Below are 6,000 nucleotides of genomic sequence, written 5' to 3' on the forward strand. Positions count from 1 at the left end.
TAAAAAATGTACATTACACGCTTAAATTGGAATAGCATAGCCTAGAAAGTAGCCACCTTGTGCAGCAACGCACCCTCCCAAGTGTTGCTGCCACTGCTGGGAAGCGGCCTGGCAATCTTTTTTTGCGTAATCACGTGCGAAATATTTTCAAATTTGTGGTCGGCCTCTGCAATCATATGAAAATGGAAGCTATTGAGCTGCACCTTCATTCGCGGGGAAAGGAAAAAGTTAGCAGGCGATAAATCTGGGGAGGCTACAGAAGCCACAACATATTGTGCGTGACGATAAATTCGCCAAAGAGGTGTGCTCAGTGGTAGAGTACATAATGCTAAACGTTGTCTCCTCAGCTTAGGGGTCAGCAGTTCGAGGACCAACTGGACAGCGACACGCAGCCTGATCAATACCACCTTTTGGGTTGCCTACACGGACCCGTTTGTCATTATCTCTAGTCCTACGTTCCTCAACCCAAAGTTCCGTGATATATAGGTTCCATGTTTTCCGCGATGTCGCGCATGGCTTGTGTTCGAGATGTGTAATCGTCTTCAAAGGACGCTGAGCTCTGAAGCTCGTGCCACTTGAAACTTTTGGCACGACTGATTGCCCCATCACTGTACTCTTGCGACAGGATAATTAACGTCTCTGTGGCCGAATCGTTCAGACTAACGCAACATTTCATGTCAGCTCATTGTTTCCACTTTTTCTGCCTGGTGCAATTGAAAATTGCCCCACACATTTGCCTACGAAGCTACGTCCAAAGCAACTCTCCATCTTGCCTCAGCAGAGTATTTTGGCACAGTGCCTTATTGTTTTGCGTCATTACTCCCGTGAGCGCACCTCTGTGCTGCCATTTGATGACGTGTAATGAGCTTGTCCAGAGTCATTTTGATACTACCTTGCATCATAAATGCGGTAGCCACTACTGCACGCGCGCACTGCTTCTAATCGCACGGGGAGCAATTGAATGAGGTTAGGTTCGGACGATTCCGGTGTGTTTTCCTGAGAGGCGTTTGGCGGGCCTTGTTCCAACAGCGCGTCTCATTTGATGATGACGAAGGCCCAATGAGGCGCGAGGCATGGGCGTCTTACATGGTGTGGTCACGTGATCGTGGCTCCACCATCGTAAGGTGGATCACGCAAACACGCTCAACCCACCACAGAAAAAAGTAGCGTGTTACACGAGAGGCGAAGAGTATGGGAACGCACCGGCAATAGAGTTCTAGTATTTCGTTTACGTGCTAGCGTAGACATACACGAGATCACCGTACGCCTGCTGCACATGCGCAGTAGCCCCATCTGGCCCCGGACACTGCCACCGCGCCCAAGTAGCCCAACACATCGGCCCTATATTAGATATCTCCATGCAAGGCTGGACCCTAGGTAGGCTCAGAGTTGCCGGTGTGTTTCTGATATTATATATGCGTGTCATTAACACATGCAATGATTGCTTGCCCATCACATCCCGAGTATTGCTTTAGGCTTAATAAAACTCTGGCAATCATGGGCCAGGTTAGCCAGGGATCCCTCACTGTTTTGCCACAATTGGCTATGCCATTCTAAGATGTTGATTATATTAGCCTAGGTTTGCACTGACTTATAAAATGTTTATAGCGTGCTGGCAATGCTTAGTCGACTTTGAGCCGTCAGGTAAAATGGCCTGGCAGCTGGCATTCGGTATTGTGACCGAGAAAATTAATGTCATTGTTACGAGCACGATCTTGACAGTTTATAATTTTCGAACTCGCGGGAACTGAAATGAGCTCTGTAGGAGGTGTAAGAACAGGAATGACTTTTTATATCGGTTCACGTATAATTGGCATGCACTGATCCAGCCCTGTGGTTTGTAGTGCTCAGTCAGTAGCTGTTTAGAATCATTAAAACAGGAGAAAAAATAATTTTTTTACGAGCGGCATTCTGTACTTTCTTTTTACTTTTCTGAGAAGGAAAATTCACTGGCTTCAACCTTTGAGAGGCCAGTGAATTTATTTGACATAATTCCATGAAAATTTCGCGCAAAGCATTAAAAGCGCTCCTAGAGCTTGAACACTTGCAGGCAATGATTGAAATTGACATAAGACAAATGAATTCTTCGTGAAAAAATTTGCTTATAGAAGAAAAGCATAATAAAAGCCTCGAAGCTAGAAAACGATGAATAAATGCAGACATGAAATCGAGGCAGCCAGAATGAGCGGGAACTAACAACTAAAATTTGTGTGTGTGTGTGTGAAAACCTCCCGCCAATCGAGGATGTAACGACTTCGCGCTGGCATGTCGTAGGAGAAAAACGTAATATGAACAGGTTATTCAGCTAAGCTGCTTTTCAAGAAATTCGTTGTTTACCTGACAGGTGCACAGACACCGCAGTCACGTAGTTCCCCATGCCTGATTTCAGAGCATAATAATGTTCCCATTTTGTCATGGAACGCAATGCCTTTGAATGCATTTTGTGGCTCCGCTCGCGCAAGTATCTCAAAAACACCACGAACGCGCTTCACTCTAGACAAGTAATTTCACTCTCACACTATCGAGCCGTTTTCTGTGTAAGCAAAGTGCTATATCAATCGTAATGACTCGGCTGAGTGTATTGGCTGAAGGGCTTTTGCGGGCAGTTTTAGCAACGACCAGGTACAAAGCAATCGCTTCATGAGTTATAATTTGTATACATTGAGCATGTGCGAAATATTTCGCCGTTTTTAAGAAGAGGTGCGGCCATTTGTTAAGAGAAGATTACTGCGTCCGAGCATCGTACCATGTGATTATATATTTTGTATTCTTGTATTTTGGTTTATGGTTTACGTGGTTTAACGTCCTAAAGCGACACAGGCTTTTGGGGACGTATTCTTGAATTTTATCTTTCCGTCCATCCCTGCCAATTGTATTGTTCTAAATCCTTCTTTCTTGTATATTTTATTGTGCACTTACATAGCTGCTTTTTATTGCTCTTGCATACATCTTCGCTCATTTTTGTGTAGTATCATATATGAAACCATAAAAGAGCATACATTGTGCATGCATATTATTTTATTTATTGTTTCATAGTTTTGTTACTATTATGTCTGGGGCCACATCACACAGCCCTACACATAAGGCGATTCTTTGAAGCCGTATGATCGAAATCGACCTCCAAGCTCTCCGTTTGTCACTTTAAAGGTTTCAGGCGGTGAACATGATGCTCGCAATGAACTGCTTTTCCTACTGCACTGGGAAAATACTCTGACGCCTGCGCGTTTCTCATTTCCTTGTCTCTTATTGATATTGCCTTGGGAGCTGCCCATGACGCATTCTCCGAGAATTTCAAGCCGCTTTCACAGGATCCGCCAACTCCTCTCTTTTTCAAGTCCCATATCTCCCCACCTTGGCTCCCGGCCGCGTCTTTTTCAAGGAAGTGTGCTAGGCACAGTAAGGTTTCTGGCGACAGCCGGTGGTCTGATTCAGCTGCGTATTCGGCCAGGACACCTGCAGCCGGGGTCCCTGCACGGCGATAGGCATCTGGGTTCCCACGCTCGGTCATTGCGAGGTTTATTGGATTCAAGACGGAGGATTCCACTGCAGAAGACGTGTCCGGCTGGAGGGTGAGAACTGTCGCCCTTTCAACTGTGCCTGCTCGCCGGCGCCTCGCCCATTCAGACTTCCCAGAAGACGGGTCCGGCTTGAGCGTGAGAACTGCCGTTCGGAAGCGAAGACACCACTCTCTCTGATGGGGGGGGGGGCGATTGTCCAGCGGCACCCTCTCTCTCCGGCGAGGCATGTGACGGGGCCGTGTCTCTATGTGAAGTGGTGTGTGTATACGACAGCGCAAGTTAGGCCACGCCCAACCTGGCGAAGGCATTCTCAGACCTGGGGAATTCGAGGGACCGGACCCTTTTAAAACCGGACGACGAGTGCCATGAGGAAGGAATCCTCGATCATCCTCAGATCTTCTCAGGTCCTCCGACCTTCCCCCATCACCCTCCAATGGGTTCCAATATCTTGTAAATAATGTAAAATAAACCCCCTGTACAGTTTCCTTCATAACCAAGTCCGACAACGTCATTCGGAGAAGGGACCTGCGGCGCTGAAAGGGTCAGCTCACTCAAGGACCCCTCGTCCCCAACAACTGGTTGGCAGCAGCTGGGATGGACCGTGCGACATCGTGATTTCTCAACCGGTAAGCGTTTCGGCATTTTGCTGTAGGATTCGCCAGGCTTCAGATTTTGAGAGAATAATCTAGAATCACTGGGAAGTGTATGTCAATTGAGAAAGGGTAATCTCACGACATTTTTGAAGATAGCATTGCCAAAGCGGAGAAGGCATTGTCATGGACCTTATGAAATTGTCAAAGTCGGACTTGCTGTTGTTATGCGAGGAACTGTCAATAGAAGTACAGGGAAAAATTACAAAACTTGAAATATGCAAGACAATTGAAAAGCACGTAGATTACGATCAGCTGGTAGATACGTGGAATTTGGGACAGGAAGAAAAAAGAAAAAGGGAAGCGGAAAGAGAAAAAGAGAAAGAACGGCAAAAGTGGGAAGCTGAAAAAGAAGAAAGAAATCTAAAGCGATTGCAGCTTGAAAGCGAAAATCGAAAAAAAGGCGACAGTACGAGAGCCGGGTCTCCTGAAAGAGCAAGCGATGTACAATCATATAGAATGAACAGATTCATGCAGCCCTATGAAAGTGGAAGGGACATAGGATTGTACCTGGGAAACTTTGAGAGAACTTGCGAAAGGGAGAACTTTGCTTGCAGTACGTGGCCGCAACGGCTTCTGACACTCTTGCCATGTGAAGTAGCTGAAGTCATAGCGAGACTTAGCACACAAGACGCAGCTGACTACGAAAAAGTCAAAGCCAGCCTGCTAAAAAGGTACCGGCTGTCAGCCGAAGCTTTCCGACAGCGCTTCAGGAACGCAATGAAAAACGATAGCGAGGGCTATTCGGATTTCGCGTATGGCCTAAAGACGAATCTGCTAGAGTGGCTAAAAGGAGCCGAGGTTTATGAAAGCCGAGACAAAATCATTGAGTGTTTTTGCCTTGAGCAATTTTACCGAAGCATTCCCCAAGTGGTGAAACTGTGGGTTCAAGACAGGGAAAAAGTCGACACAGTTGAAAGGGCCGCTGAGCTAGCAGAGGAGTACGTTTCGCGTAGAAGGTTGAGCACTGAAGAGGGTGCGTCACACGCTCGAAACGCGATGCGAGATAAAGGGCCTAGCAGAAAGGCGCGAAGTGCTAGAAGTTCGGAGCAATCAGAGGCAACGAAGGTAGCGCCAGAAAAGCGTGAAGAACAGGCGAAGAGACAGGGAGCAGACAAAGCCGCGAAAAAAGAGTTTGAGGCTAGTAGGCCATTTCGTTGCTACAACTGCAATGGTGTCGGGCACTTTGCAGCCAAGTGTACAAAGCAACGTTTGATGTTCTCGTGCGTCGAGGATAACGACGAGAATCTAGAGCTCCTTAAGCCATACCAGCACGAGCTGCACGTTAACGGGAAACCGTGCAGGGTGTTTCGTGATAGCGCTGCGACGATGGACGTTGTCCACCCGTCTTACGTGTCAGTGGACGATTTTACGGGAGAAGTCTCGTGGATAAAACAGGCAGTAGAAGAACACAGTGTATGCCTTCCCATAGCTAGAGTGATAATTTGTGGACCGTTTGGAGAGCTAATCACTGAGGCCGCAGTTTCGAAGGCCGTGCCACTTCAATATCCTTACCTCTTCTCGAATCGATCAGACCAATTGCTACGCGAGAGAGGCCAGAAACTCGGAAGCGGGGGGATACAAGCTTTGACAAGATCGAAAACTCGTCAGCTTGCATCTCAACTAAGTCAGATTCCAGAACCTCAGGTAGCCAGAGTTGCACCAGCCAGCATATCGTTGCAATCAAATGAGGAGGGAAGTGAACCAACGAGGAATGAAAGCCAGACAGCTGACCGAGCAAATGAGCGACGAGGGACTTCAACCACTAAGTCGGTAGAGGAATCAGAAAACGCTGAAGGATCCGTTTTATCTCCAACATCGCGTAGTTTTGA

The sequence above is a fragment of the Amblyomma americanum genome, unplaced genomic scaffold (assembly GCF_052857255.1).
Source record: "Amblyomma americanum isolate KBUSLIRL-KWMA unplaced genomic scaffold, ASM5285725v1 scaffold_12, whole genome shotgun sequence".
NCBI classification, from domain to species: Eukaryota; Metazoa; Arthropoda; class Arachnida; order Ixodida; family Ixodidae; genus Amblyomma; species Amblyomma americanum.